This window comes from Apaloderma vittatum, unplaced genomic scaffold (genome assembly GCF_000703405.1).
Source record: "Apaloderma vittatum isolate BGI_N311 unplaced genomic scaffold, ASM70340v1 scaffold27360, whole genome shotgun sequence".
In the NCBI taxonomy this organism is placed as follows: Eukaryota; Metazoa; Chordata; class Aves; order Trogoniformes; family Trogonidae; genus Apaloderma; species Apaloderma vittatum.
The window spans coordinates 52,359-67,774 of record NW_009694434.1 but is presented as its reverse complement, the minus strand read 5'-3'; positions in this window follow the sequence as shown (position 1 = coordinate 67,774).

The following is a 15,416-nucleotide window of genomic DNA, read 5'->3' as shown; positions in this document are numbered from 1 at the left end:
GTGTTTGACGCAGTCAGTGGGAAATTAGAGCAGGTGGACTGCGTGTGCGTGGCACGGGCGCGGTATTTGTGAGTGCCAGCAGTGTGCGCAGCGCAGCCCAGATCTCCTGCTCCGTCCTCTTGTGCCTTCTGACGTGGGAGTTGGGCCAGGGTTTCAGAGGTGCAACGATGAGCCTGTAAAGCGGTGGGAGATCTTGGCCCCAGGAGTGGTTGTGAACTGTTAGGGTGCCTCCTAAATCAAAGCAGAGTGTTCGGGGAGGTTTTGTGGCTGCGAAATGCTGCTTGCTCGTAAGGACCCTGCTTAGAAGTGATTGCCTGCAGGCTTCTCGCCTTGGCCGTCCCTTTAGAGTTGCTCATTCCTTCCTGCCGAGCGCAGCTCCCAGCAATGCTGTCTGTGCTCAGATACGTTATGCTTTTTAGATACGTTTTTCTTCAGCAAGAGACTCGTATGATTTGCTGTTGGTGTGCAGAACGGCTGTCTCTCGGTACAGCGAGTGCTGAACACCCTGGTGAGGTTGATGTGACAACGGCTGAGCCAACAGGTAATGGGCACCCTGGGGATCGCAGCCTGGTATTTTTTGCAGAGCCACGTGAGAAGAAGAAAGGTGTTTGTGATGCCCCTGTGTGCATTATTACGAGCCTGCAGCTTACAAGAGCAAGAAGATGCACTGAGTGTGGAGGAGAAAGTGTTGGTGATGGGGTCTGCGCGGAGTGCAGAGTAAGAAAGGGAGGAGTTCTGGGGACATTTATTAACCTATTTTTGGTTTAAGGGGAGGTCTTCTGAAAACTGGCAATCCACCTCAGGTGAAAGTTAAAGGATAGGAACGTCACTGTGTGGGTAAAATGGTGCTGAGAGGACTAAAAGGAAACTTGAAGGTGTAAAGAGAGGCAGTACTACAACTGGAGCCGGGAAGCTCGCAAGGGAGGCGCCAGGCTGCGATGGCTCGTGAACGTATCGATCGTCCGGGAGTTAACAGAAGCAAATTCCAGTCTTCTTACCGTCCCCCTTGCTTAGTGAGAGGAGGAGGTACCTGCTTCCTCCTTGGATGTGTGGAAGGGACAGCTGGTTTGGAGGGGGTTGAAGGGTTAAGGAAAGTGTGAGGGAGTAACCACATGTGCGGGAGCTGGAGAGCAGCAAGTGTTGTCTTTAGCGTTCAGTGAAACACCAGAGGCGTTTCTGGGCTACTGAGCTCTGCGCTGTCAGATTATTTGCCTGAAATGATTATTAGCTAAATGTCAAAGAAAAGAGACCAACTGGCGTTTATTCTGTAAAAATGACATGGTTGTGAATTTATTATGATTTTTTTTTTTCCATCTGCATGATGAAAACCGAGGATAGAAGAACCGAGGGGATGAGGGGTTGGTTTGTGAGGGTTTTTTTGTTGTTTGGGGTTTGTTTTTTTTTGCTTGAGTTGTTGAATGACTGTCTTAAAGAGCTTCATGGTTGCGGTATTGGCAGCGAAGTGCTGGTGCGGGCGTGAAGACATCAAGACATGGAGAGCTAAAGGCAATTTGTTCTCTGAAATGATAAAAGGTGAGAGGGATTGAGGCTATTGCTGGTACCTTCCTCTTGAAAGGTGTGTGGGAAGGATGATGCCGGGCCTGACACCGGGGTAGCCTTGAGCTGAGAGGATCCAGCCTCATCGCAGCCTTCCGGCAATCTGTAACGGGCGGCTCTTTGTCAAACACGAGCTGTCGCGGCGCTTGAAAAGCTGCCAGGACCCGTCACGTGCTCCGCAGGCCTGTAAAGAAGATGCTGGGACAGGGAAAGGTTTTGAGGACGACTTGACTTTCCCCACAAAGCCTCTAGTAGTGTGTGAGGCCATCCATAGCGATGTTGTGGTTTTATTGTCCCCTTTTCCCTCCCCTTTCATCCACCTGCTACGTGTGCTGTAGCAGCTAAAGGGGCTCCCGCTGGCTGGTGCCCAAGACCAGAGTAAGTTGGTTTAAGGAGTGAGTCAGGAGGTAGAGGCACCTTTCCTGTAACTTTTGATGTTGCCCTTGTAAAGCAAGTAGGGTTGTGTCTGGCAGCTCCATGGATTATACAGAATCTAAGGCTGTTGTGCAATATTTAAAAAGGCAAATGCATCCTTTGGCTTGCTGGCTGTACAGATGTGCCGTGTCCGATTGTGGCGACAGAGGCCAAGCCTTTTCTTGCTCGGTTTGTTAGGAGCTGGAAGCGCTGGCTGTCCTCAGGGCAGAGGAGAGGCAAGCCTTTGTAAGGCATGAGGAGAGGCTATCCTGCTGGCATCTTCAGGTTTTTGTTTGGTTTTTTCCTTTTTTTTTCTTTGATCTGGAAGACAATTGGAGGTGGAAAAGCCTCTTGCACCACATGATCTCGCTGCCTCTGCTCCATAAAGAGAAGTCCCGGAGTTTGTCTAACCTATTTTAAACTGCTCTAAGCACTTTGCCATCGCTAACCTCCTGTGCTCTGTTTGAAATTTTCAGCCTTTTTTCCCCCTTTTTCTCTTGATGATCAGTTCAAGCTTCATTTTAATGTTCTTTTTCTCATTTCAATCTGCTTTCTTTTAAAATTTGCATCCTTCAAGTACCTGTCCTTGACTACTGGCCTTCCTCTGCCACCACGTCAGCTAATCCTCAGCTGAGCTCTCCATATTCAGCTTTTAAATTTTTCCTTACGTGATGGATTCTGAAGCTTTTTATTAGGTTTGTTGTGTTTTTCCAACCTTCTAACACCCAGCCTCAGCTGAGTGCTGCAGAAGAAACCCTGTTTTGGGGGTAGCAGGTGTCACTCTAGACAGCAGCTGCAGAGAATCAGGAGGTTTGGTTTTTGTTTTTCGGTAGAAGAATATACAAGACTTGGCAATTACTTTCTGGAGTGAAGTCTGGATAATGTCAAACTACAGCTTTACAGTGATTTCCCCCCCTTCCTGGTTAATCCAGGTTTGCTTCTCCTGCTCACCTCTGATGGATCCCTTTGGAATTGCACGCAGACCCTGGATCAAATGTTTCTTACTTCCAGCATAGTCCTCTCTTGGAGTTGCTGATGGTGCATCTGATCTTGGGCACCCACCCTATTCCTCTTAGTTTTTCCTCCCACTTCCCTGTGAAATCTAATAGTTTGGATCACTGTCGTGAGGAAACTTATTTTTTTTTTTTACTATCATTTTGGGGGGGCTTCTTACACTCTTTGAGCAGAGGAAATACTGGCTTTGCTCATAAAGAGATTCCTAAAATTGTCTCATGTGGAGTTGCAGGCCACAGAATGTGAGAAAAGCTTAAATTGCCTCCAACTGCATTGCTGCTGCACCTCTCGGAGGGGTTTAATTGCTGTTTAATTGCTGTGTGTCTGCTCTTACGAGCAGAGCTGGGATTGCAGCGAGGGAGATGCATCACAGGCTGTAGCCTGCCCGTGGACATGCTCGTGTGTGTTGGAAAGAGGAACAAACCGGAGCTATTCTGGCTTGCTTTGATCCAGGGCTCAGTTTTTCACCTTGGAAGTTCACGACAAAGCTCCGCTTGGCTTTTGCGGGCTGGGACCCCGAACGCAGGGCTCTGACTGCCCCTGCCCCTTCAAAGGGTGTTTTATGGTCCTTAAGAACACATCTGGATTCCACGGCAGCTCGGAGGTGAGAGTTTTTCTTTCTCCCTCCCAAGAGGAAAATGCTTCCAAGCCAAAACATTTCATGGAATGTATTCTGAGGGGAGGTGGGTTGCCGGTTAGCTGAACATGGAATTTGCAAAGAAGCCTCACTCGTTTGCAGACGTCCCAAGAACCCCACTGAAGAGATGATTCCTGCACTGCCGGGTTTTTGCTTCTCCTGCTGAGGTTTTGGCTTGAAGCTTTCCGAAGGCATCCCTTCTCAGGGAGGTTGGGAAGGGTTGGGAGCGTATCGTACCGCAAACAGATCTTTGTGGATGATACGAATCATACTTGCCTTTGCGGCCGTAATCAGATTGATGGCTTATCCAGGCTGGAACGGGTCTGGCAGGACTGTGAATACTCAAAGGCATGGTTTGTCTGCACGGGCTGGGAGGAAGGCGGCGGTGGTAATTTTATCCCCGCTACCGGTTTAGTTAAGAAACCTTTTTATTCTGCCTTTCTCCTTCAGCTTGAGAACACAGCAATTGCTCAGTGGGGCGTGGGTTTATTTTAATTACAGATATTTTGATGAAATGTTAGATGCATTCCGCTGGAATTGGAGATCGTTTGTGCAAATAAAGCGCCCTTCTCCATCCGCTGCTTCCCAGACAAAAGGAAAAGCCTAGGTGCCCCCTTTGTAGAATGGGCAAATGCTGTGGGCAAGGGGCCAAACGTGGGTTTTCCAGGCAAGTGAGGTGTGGATGCAGCACCCAGTAGTCCCCAGCAGTGAGGTCAGTTTGTACTGGGTGAGCACTGCTGAAGGACCCCATCTACAGGTTTTCAGCGATTGGATATTTATTTATTTATTTTATTATTTGTTAAAAATGCTTGCAAGGGCTTTTACCTGGGGCTGTTTCTTTTGTTGTTGTTGGATTTTTTTTAATCCTACAAAAATTCTTCCAAAGTTTTGCTTAACGTTTGCCTCACGGTGTGGGGCAACTCTCTGTAAATGAGAAGCTTTTTCCCTTCCCCGGAGCAGCATTAAGACCATGACTAATAAAAACTGGATTGGGGTCATCATAATTAACTGACTGGAATATGATACTGCACCACAGCGCGGTGATTCGACTCTTTCCGAGTCATTTCGACCTGGTAACTGAACGCTCTCAGAGCATTTCAGAGTTGCTTCTATCATTATGTAACTCAATACAGCCAGTAATTGATAGCCATTATAACAATTGCCTACATAATTTCTCTCAATTTTATTCTTGTTTTGACTTTCATTTGCTGCTTGTTGTCAGAGGAGATCCACTTTGAGCTCGGAGAATTTATTTTATTTTTATTTTTTCTTCCCTGGCTTTCAAAATTTTTTTTATTATTATTATTTAGGTTTTTTTTCAAAACAAATGACTTCCCACTAGCTGCAGCCTACAGCCCTGCCTAGGTAGGGTGATTTGCTTTTGCTGGGCCGCCCATGACTTCTCTCCCTGTGACCATCACGTTCTCAGCACTCAAAAGCTGCTGGTACAGTCCCAGTGAGAGCAGGCAATGGGATGGGAGTGGCCCACGGCTTGTTTTTCCCAATTTCTCCTGCCTGCCTCCATCCTTTCGAAATCCTGCTTGGGTTTCTGGTGTCGGGCATGGGACAGACAGCGAGCTCCACCACCCTGAAGCCTCAAGTGCCATCTGACTCGTCGGTCCGAGCCCCTTGCTTGGCAGGAAGGGCACGTTCACACAGGGATGGATGGGATTAGGGAGCGATTTGAGATCTTGCAATTGTGAGATGTACCCGCTGACACAGAGGGTGAATTGGTCCTTGGGGAGCTGCACCTTTTGTACTCGTGACCCCAGCGCTCACACCTACCAAAAGCATTTTCACCTCCTCCTGGGCTGTCATACCTGTTCTTGGCGCTGCTTGCTTAACTCCCCACACCAAGCCTGCAAGAGAGTTGATGCTTCTCTAGTTGTTCAAGTCTATCGATGGTGTCTGGCATGAGACTCCTTTTGGGAACCCAAAGCATCCAAGCCCGAGGAACAGCCCTGAAGATGTAGAAGGGCAGCGGAGGTGCCGGCTTGGGCTTTTGGCATTGCTCCGAGTTGGACAGAAATTGTCTTGCCTCCTTAAACTTAGTTTTGTGATGAGGTTTCCCCTTCCCCAGAGTCTCCGTCAGAGTTGGTACAGGGCAGAGAGTTAGTAACGGCTGTGTGGATTTGTGGGAAGGAGGGGGGAAAACAAGTGAGCTTCAGCAGAATTCAAATGGTCTAAGTGGCCTTTTAATAGGAAAAAAAATACCAGTGGTACCCAATTGCTGAGTGTTACCTTATGTGAGGCCACTAAGCCAAGGCAAGTGCTGGGCTGGCAGTGGTACTGGATGGAAATGTGAGCACTCGCTTCAGTGACACCAGTTCTGGTGCTGCCTGCGTGCGTCCTGGCTCTGGTGGGTCCCCAGCGCTGCAGAGGCCACCGGGCCCCTGGCGTGGGATGAGGGGCAGCTCTGGCAATGTCCTGTGGTGTCGGTGACATACCGGTAGTGTTACGTTGAGTTTGGAGTCGTTGCTCCTTCTGGAAGGGGTGTTCACCAAAGGGAGAGCACCCGATGCTGGAGCTGCACGATCTGGCAAGACCCGGCGGAGCTGACAGCCGGCAGCCCTGTGGAAAACCCATTTGCCAGACTTCAGTAGGAAACTGGGCTCCAGGAAAATGTGCAGGAGGTAATAGGAGCCCAAACCAACATTCTTTTTGGTTTTGTTTTTTTTCAGAACAGAAGCTGTCAAGAACAGGAAACAAATGGGGAGCACTTGCTGCGGTGTAGGGCTTGGTGCCGGACTGAGAACTACGTGGCTGCTCAGCAGTTCTGTGGTCCCCAGCAAACGTGGCGTGAAATGGGGAGCTTGCTTGAGGGGCCCTTCTGCTTGGGGAAGGTATAGCTGTGTTGAAAATGAAACTCTTCTAATAGGAAAATAATGTTCAGTTCCACTTTGGCTTTCAAAGCTGATCAGGAGCTTGTGGCTTTCACCACTGCCTTTGGCTGTGGAGGGATTAAAAGGCGTCTGTTGCCTCTCTTTTGCGTGGCCACATCCCTTAATTTTTCCAGGGGAGTGGCCTCACTTGCTGCATGTGCATGAGGAGATTTCAACTGCGGGGGAAAAAAGAATAAAATGTGGATATCCTTGTGGAATTTTTTTTCCTGTGCTTGCTAAATGGATGCAGCAACTAGCTAATCCCCTCCTGGAGCACTGGGACTACTGTGCTGGCAGGAGGATAGTGGAAGGATGCGAAGAGCAGAAGCAAAGCTTCTGGGAGGTTTCTCATCCTGAACGGTCCGAGGAAAATGCTGGAGACCTTGGTGTGCACCGGGGAACTCGCCCTTGGATGTTTTGCTGCGTCTCCCGGGGCTTCACGGAGCATCCATCCCTCGGTGGCACAGTGGAGGCAGGCTGGCAGCGTGGGTGAGGTGGCAGAGGTGTAGCAGGTGAAGGAGGGATGCCTCTCCAATGGGAGAGGTTGGAGTGAAAGCCCGGGCGACTTGGCTGCCAGCCAAGCCAGCTGCCAGAGACCCACAAAGCCCTGGTGGAGTTTGAGGAGCGAAATCCAGACCTCTTGCTGCTCCTCTGCTGTTCAGAGGAGCTGGAGGGTGCTGGACACGTCTGCTTCGTGTACTTGCCTTTGCACAAACAGCCCTTTCTGAAGGCTGCGCGAAGGGTTGCCAAAAGTAGGGAAATAATTCGAAGCGGTTCTGTAAAAGAAATGAGTCTTTGTGCTTTGCTGATCTCTGAATCGTGCTCGTTTGCCTTGCGATAAACTTAATTTTGGCAGCGTGGCAAGCCCAGTCTGACTGGGGAAGGAAAGTTAGTTCCTTAGCTTGGCTCTCTAATATTAAAGTGCCTGGTTGGGGACAGGTTTGTGTCCCCGTCCCCACCGGCTTCACCTCAGCTGCCCAAGGGGCTTCTTGTGCTCACCAGATTCCCAGGGTTTGCCACTCTCTGCCCTCTGCTTCTTTGTGCATTGGCCAGGTTTTTCCTGGTTTTATTATGATATTATTTCAGAGATTATAGCATATACCTTGTGTTTTGGAGAGGGCAAGTCAGTTAAAAGCGAGGCCTGAGCTAGTGAGAAGATTTATTCTGGGGTATGCCATGGTTTTTTTTCTGAGCTGTTTTCTACCCTGGTTGGGAGGAAACATATGCAAAAGCTGCAGTCCTGGATTTATGAGCATGGACAGTCTGCGCTGTAACTGAAAATACCTGGGTTTGTTGCAGGAGACTTCTCATGAAACTACACCGGGTGCTGCAAAATGTTCTGTACCTTAAAAAACCCGATCCTCCGTGTGTGACCTCCTGGCATGTTTTATTGAGTTGCTTTTTGTCTGTTCGGCTCAGCTCTGAAATCCTGCGTAGGCTTTCTGTCCCAGTTCTGCTCCGTCCTGCCTTCAGCCCCGCGTGACTTCGGCTGTGGCACTTGGCTCTTCCCCCCGGGGTGGCTCCAGCCTAGGTTAACGCCAGTGTTTTACGTAAGGAGTAACCTAGCACTAAACCTTTTATTTATTATTTGTTTTGGACCCGGTCTGCTGCCTCTGAGCTGTGTGTTTGGAAGGATGAGAACAGGTTTCCCATGTTGTTAGAGGAACAAAAGCTAAAAACAAAGCCTGCGATGTTTTAGAGGGTGGAGGAAGAACACTTTTTAAGTTTCATTAAACAAGTGAGTATGTTTGTAGTGGGGCATTGCTGCTGAAGCCTTTGAGCATTTAGGTAGTGACAGGAAATCTGGAACACTTGAGAGGAACGCAGTTAAATTTGGATAAAACCATTTCGAGTGTATCTGCTAATATTTCCTAACCATCCTCGAAGTTGTTTCTTTTAAATATGTTTTTACGCTTCAGTGACAAGAATTGATGGACAATTTGGAAATAGTCGTTCTCAACATTTGAGAACACGCTTAAAAATGCAACAAAGCAAAGATCTTCAAGCCAGGGTGAACACAGGGGTATTATATCTGCCTGCAAATAAGCCTTGGAGCTGGCGGGGTAAGTACAAAAAGGTTCTGTACTTGTGCCTGGTAGGTTGGACAGGCCAGAGGAATTTCTACCAGCAGGTAAAAAACCCTGAAGCTGCTGAATATGGATAGTGTGGGCTGGTGAAGAGATCCTGCAGTTCGCCATGTGCCGAGAGTCTGGCTGGATGCACTGACTTGGTCCAGTTTCTGGTGAGGATGAGCAGGAAGGATCTTGGGTCCTCAAGCTTTTTTGGCTGCCAGCCCTTTCAAACAGATTCTGGCTGCCTTTTCTTGTTGAATTTAGAGCATGGGAAGGGAAGTCGTCTTCTGCACGCTCCCGACACTTATGGCCCTCAATGGCTGTGGGAGGGAGAGACTTGGGGCATCAGCCTTGGGTTTGTTCATGGCTCACGGTTGACCTGGAGGCTTCTTCCTTCCCCTTCCAAAAAGAGAAAGGAATAGTTTGCTGGGGAGGGAATTCTCTCCTGTTCGTGTTGTGTTCACGTCACTCGCCTCTTGGTATTTCCTGCACCTGCAGAAAGAGCTGGGACTCTGGGAGCAGCGCCGTGCCTCCGGGTTTGCGGCCAAAGTTGTCTGGGTGTGAGGCTGGTGTAGAAACCACCCAGAGTAGGTGACTCTATCAGAAGTTGATGGCGTGCTGAGCAGCTTTTGTCTTGGATAAATCAGAGGAAGGAGGATTGGGCAGGCAAGCGGATGTGCTAATTGGTGAGGATATCGTCTTGCTGGGCAGGTAGGGAAGGGTGGGAAATCCTTGTTTCAAGGAAATAATTAAGCTGATGGGGCTTCTCTGCCTTGGTTTGTGTGTGTGATCCCTCTCCCGTTCGACTTCTTTAAATACTTGCAAGCTGATGGAGAACCACAGGAAACTTATTTCCCTTTTGCCTTAAATAGTAGGTTTAATTATTTCTTTTGTAGCAGGAAGAGATTAGAATAAACCAGGCTGAATCTTTGTCTACTCAGAAAGATGTCTTGATTCTTGTTCTGAAGTCTAGACTGATAGCAGAGGGTCCTGCTGTGCCTGAAACCTCTGGGCCTAAAACAAGGACTTGTGAACTGATGCCTGTGCAAGATTACATGCAGAAAGCGTGTTAGAACCTTAGAACCACAGAATTCTGGTATGATTGGGTTGGAATGGAACGTAAAGGTCATCTCGTTCCAACCCCCCTGCCTTAGGTGGGGACACCTCCCTCTAGACCAGGTTGCTTCCACTTGTGTGGTGCTTGTGGTGGACCTTCAACCAGCCTGGACCAGCTGCAGTCTGCCTGCTGATCTCCTGGAGCTTCTGGAAAAGCTCAGAGCCCTGGATAAGTGCCGCCACTTCCGAAATAAATAACGCAGCTCTTGCTCTGCTTGCTCACAATTGACCATTCCTTCTCCCCGTAATGAGGTCTGCACCCTTGAGGGCGCTTTAAAGGTTACTTTAATTAGGTGTAATTGCGGCAGAGTACAAACATGCGCTGGGGTTCTGCCTGCTTTCTGTAGTGCCAGATCCTTTAACAAATTACAGAATCGGTTCCTATAAACGCCACTGGAGCCAGCGTAACCCGGAGCTATTGGCCTTCCTCAGCCTGCTTGTTTACATTGATGAAAGCGCAGAAGCGAAGCGCTGGGAAGGATGTTCCCAGCTCCGGGACCGGCACGGCCCTAGTTCGGACCCCAGCAGCCTTCTGGGAAACAGGTCGCATGAAGCGACACGAAGTTATGCCCGCACCGTCAGCGCGTTAATGCTCTCTCAGTGCAGAGAGCGGGGAGAGATGTGGTCTTAGCCCAGACAAATGCTGCGTTAAGAGGGATCAGTTTGTTTCAGCTGATCGCGTTGCAACCCACTGATTTAGGGACCTAAAGAGAGCGGCTCTAGGGACAGCGACGTCTTTGGCAACTTGCAGAGCTGCTCCGGTGTTTGGCTGCAGGACGTTCAGTAGTTTCAGCACGTCTGCACGTTTCCCAAAGGTTAAAAAACACAACTACTCTGACTTCTGCAATTAGCATTTAAAATATTTTTCTTTTTTTCTTGAAATGATGGGTTTAGCCTTGAGAGGCAAAGTGGGTTTTTACAAACAAATGAGTATGTCGGCTCATACCCTTCTGTTAAATGCGGATGAAAAGCGATGCTGCATCCACCTTTGCATAACCATGAGAGATTTTTGCATTGCACACTCTCGCTCTGTTAAACTCCCAAAAATCTGGCTAAACATAAAAAGGAGAGCATCTGGCATGAGCCCTTTCCTGCGCTTTAGTATCACTAGCTAAAAATCCCCTTTAATTGGCAGTTATGCCAGTGTGACACGTGGCTTTCGCTCCGCTTGAGTTCGGGGATTGTGTGACTTAAAATACTGGTTTTCCCTCCAAAGATAAAAAATGTTCAGAGTGGATTTTGAGCTTCTTGCAGACGAGAGAGGGTAGTCGGAGTTACGTGAGGTGCCTGGATATTCATGTCCTGTCTCAGTCAAGCCCCTGTGCACCCAGAATTGGTCTGGACCTGGTTATTCAATGTAAGTGACTTTCCTATATTTAAAGCTCCAACACCCACTGGAATTTAGGATATTTTTGGTCCCCTACTTTGCTTGAAACTCCCCAGATTGTAAACTCTCCGGGAAAGTGTGCTGGCACACGCGGTGACTGCTGGCTTAGTCTTCTCCCGCCGTCCCATGTGTTGTCCCTTCTTACTGACAGGCAACAAACCAGACTCGGCTACAATCCGAGACTTTGGATGAGGAGAGATGGTTTGAGCTGCCTTTTTAATATATTTTTTTTTTAATTTATATATTTTTTAAGGCTAAACAGAAGATAAAGGCTGGCTTTAGGCAAGTTTAACAGTGTGGAGCCTTGCACCAAGCCGGGCAGAGAGCCGAGCAGCAGAACGTGCGGGCAGCGAAGGGGAGTGTGGTCCAACTGGTGAAAATGAAAAAGTAGGGGCTGGTAGAAACAGCTCAGCATTGGATTAGAAGTGAAGTTTTGTTTTCTGTTTCCAGTGCCTGTGTCCAAGCTGAATGACCAGATGCGTGGGGAACGATGTCTGCATATGCTGTGCTTAATCATGCAAAGCTGATTAAACAGCTACATAAATGTTTTGGGAACCTTTATGACCTGTTAACAGCGCTAGTGAAAAGCTGTGTCACTCACTCCAGTCATTGCACACCAAAGGGGTGGCTGCTTTCCTTCCTTCTGTAGATGGTCCTCAAAGGCTCTGGGTCCGAAGTGGCCCTTCGGAAGCTGGTGCTGAAGCTGCAGCTTGTCGAGCGAGGACCCTGCCTCTTTGCCTGGTCTTACCTCACTCTGTGTTTAAATGTGACCGCGAAGGCTCTCATTTCTGCTGGAGGGGAAGAAACGAGGGTAAGGTACTCAAATCTCTTAGTCTCCTGTAATATTTAGTTTAGGAGAGAAAATTTTCCTAGTTTGGGCAGGGATGGTGGTAGGAAGTGCATAGGACAGATGGGTTTTGTAGGAGGGGCCTGCTGCATAGATGTCAGGAGCCTGAGGTGCCTCTGTTCTCATTTCATCCCTCCGTAGCAGAGCTCTGCACAGCTCAAAAGCAGCAGGACTGTCTTCCTGCCCCTCGACTGAGCTGAGCCCCCTATTCCTGTGGCAGAGGGTTTGGGAACCAGAGCTCGCCAAGATGTACATGTGAAACCACTGATCTTCTCTGCCCACCATGACCTCGTTGCTGGAGTGCCTGCCTGAGCTGGGGGTAACCCAAACCTGAACGTTTGCTTTCAAAGTTCTGGTCTGAGTGCTTCCATGCTTTTTTTTTTTAAGGCTAGATCTTTGCCTCTCTGTAGAAGTAGTTTTTAAATAAGTGAATGTGGTTTGAGTTGCTCACAGGTAACTGCTGCCATTGGGTCGAGATATGGCAACAAGTTTCCTGGTGAAGATCTCCCTCTGGCGATTGCGTTAACAGTTCATCTGATTTTTTGGGCTAAAATCAGGATGGAGCCAGCAATAAGCATGCTGTGTACCTTGGTCAGAATTGGGACTGGGTTCACTGGTTTTGTGGACCTTTTCCTGGCTGGGCTGGTCTATCTCTGTTGACCGCTGAAGCATCCAGAGCATGCCAAGCCAGACACATGGTTCAACCAGACCCGTGATCAGTCTCTATCATGCTGTTCTTTCTCTGGACAGGTCTATTGGTGTTTTTCTGACAGCTCTCTGGGTCTCTAAAATCTCTCTAGGTTCTTCTGGCCCATAATCCGAGTGGTCGATCCCTTTTGGGGCCGGAGAGTAGAAGTAGCCTCTTAAACAGACCAGATCTTCACCCTCGCTCAGTTTCCCATGGCTTACCTTGGCACTTGTCCTGTTCCTCAGAAGACTGAGACCACACATCAAATCCTTTCCAAGGAGAGGAGGGAGCAACTTCGAGGCAAAAATCATCTGCCTTTGCTTATCACGACCTGTGAGACTGCAGGTGCACAAGCTCTTGGTGGGAACTGCAGCCTGCTTGCTGGCCTGCCTCAAGTATTTGGGGGTCTTTATATGTCTGTATTGATTCCTCCTCTTTGCTTCCTTTGATTTGGTCTGAAAGCAAACCCAATACTGACATGTTGACTTACTACTCTCGCTATGGTATCATTAAATAACTAACTTATGTGATGTGGAGGGCACGACCTGACTCTGTTTGTAGCTAGGCTGGAAGCATCATTGCTGGGAGATACCACACGACTGATGGAGCTGAGCCCTTCCAGGGGTGCTGGGCTGCTGTGGTCACTGGAAATCTCCCGCCCTCGTTTCACCCCTCAAAAGAATTTCTTTTCTGGAAGGTGATTGAAGCCCTAGTCTCTGCCAGAAAACTTCTGGCAGGCTCACAGGTTAGAAGGAGGGCGTCAGCTGGCCAGTGCAGCCCTCGCTTCCTTCGGAGATCGAGGCTTAAAACAAGCACAGGGGATATTTTGAATTTGGAGTTGTCGCCGTTGGCTTAGCTGAGGCTCGGAATCGCTTGCTGACCTGATTTCACCGCGTCGAAGCAAGGGAAGCCCTTGATGAAATGCCCTGCCAGCATGCAGAGCTCCTTAATATAGGAGACGAGGTGGTGTGGTCAGTGTGGTGAGATCTTGTTCTGTTGTTGAGATGCCAGATGACCTTCCTCCCTCCTTCCCAATCTCCTTCTCTCTCAGTGTACTTTGCCGGGAGAAATCCCGTACGGGTTTGTGCCAGGAGCCTGGTCGGGCTTCGGTGCTGGCAGAGGTGAGCAGAGCTCCTCTGGCAGTTCCCACCTTTGCTTCTGCAGGCTTGTGTCTGTGCTCAGCTTAAGGCAGATTGACTCCAAATAGTTTTAAACCTCTCACTTTCCACTAGCATTTAAATCAGCTAATTAAACCACATCATCCTCTTTGACTGTAATGCCCTGTATTTCCAGCTGCTCTTTCTTCAGAAGAGTTTGTAACCAGCTACAAACATGCACATTAAACAAAACCTTTCTTTTTTGACTATTTCTTGCAAACCCAAAGCAGGAACCTTTTTGTGACTATGATTTATATCTGCCTGGGTTTATCTTAACACCGCATTTGGACAGAGCGTTAACTTTTTCTTTTGTGCTAGTAGGAGTGTGGTGTTAACTATTCCATTCCTGCAGATTAGTCTACAACGAAAACCAACAAATCTGTGACTTCTGCTAGAATTTGCTAACCTAAACCAGTTTGAGCTGTAACGCCTCGGGTTTTTACTAACCATCTGAGTCAGGTAGGGTTTATAGCCCAGTCATGAAAATGAAGAAATGGAGAAAACTGGCAGTTGCAACACGGGAGCGAGATGTTGGAGCTCTTCTTGGCTGTTCTCGATCTCCCCCACCAGCATCCCCAGCTCATTTCTGTGTGTGCCGAGAGTGTGCTGGGCCCGCGGGACACAGCCTCTGCTCTCCCTGGACAGCTTCTCGCAGGGGCTGGGGAGGACTTTTGCGCAAACAAAACACTTGTCTGGCTGCTTTGTCTCCGTTGCTCGAGCAGCAGGTGTGGGAGAGGTGCCTTGCTGGGGCATCGGAGGCTTGAAACCCTGCGTGGTGCTGAGGAGCAGCCCTGCCCGCCTGTCCCCTCTGTCATCGTGGCTGAGTCTTGACAGAAGCGATGGAGTCTGTCATGGTAATCACGTACAGGCTTATCAAGTCTGATTAAGCATCACTCGCGTTCCTGTTATCCGTAATAACAAAATAAGCTGCAGCTTTTGAACTGAAAGGAGCTGCCAGATGCATTAACTGGAACCGACACATTCCGAAGAGTTGTTTTTATTAGTCTAAAATACCTTTGTTTAACATACAAGAAGCCTGACTCATCCAAGTCAACGTGCGCCGTATGAGTTCAGCAGTTTTGTTACCCGTCTACCAAAACTCTTCTCCAGAAAACTAGAAAAGGCACTTGTGTTGTCTTCTCCCTGGTCATGACGGAGCAAGCCTGTGCCATGCTTGGGGGTTTCTCTTGCAGTAACCCTGTAGAAACACAGCTCAAGCAGATTTTTACAGTCTTTTTTTATGGTCTTGGCCCCACGATTTGCTCTATGTCGACAGCGTGCTTGCTACTGCGGCGGGAGGTGGGATGTCTGAACCGGGGACGTCTCAAGCTGTCGTGTTTGAATCCATGTGGACATGTGGGTGAATGGCTCTGATTTTCCTGTATAAACACAGACCTGGGTTTAAGAAAAACAAAAAAGGAAGCAAACCAACCCCACTGCTGATGTGTAATGAGTTGAGCAGCGCTGAGCACCACGGCTGGGCTCAGTTTTCCTCTGCACTGTCACGTCACAGAATGTCATGGGCTGGAAGGGACCTCTGGAGATCACTAGTTCAACCCTGATGTGAAGTCTCCTCTTGGATGCGAGGTTTCCTTCCCTGGAAGGAGAGTTTTGGTGATTCACCATCTTTCTTTTTTTTTTTTCC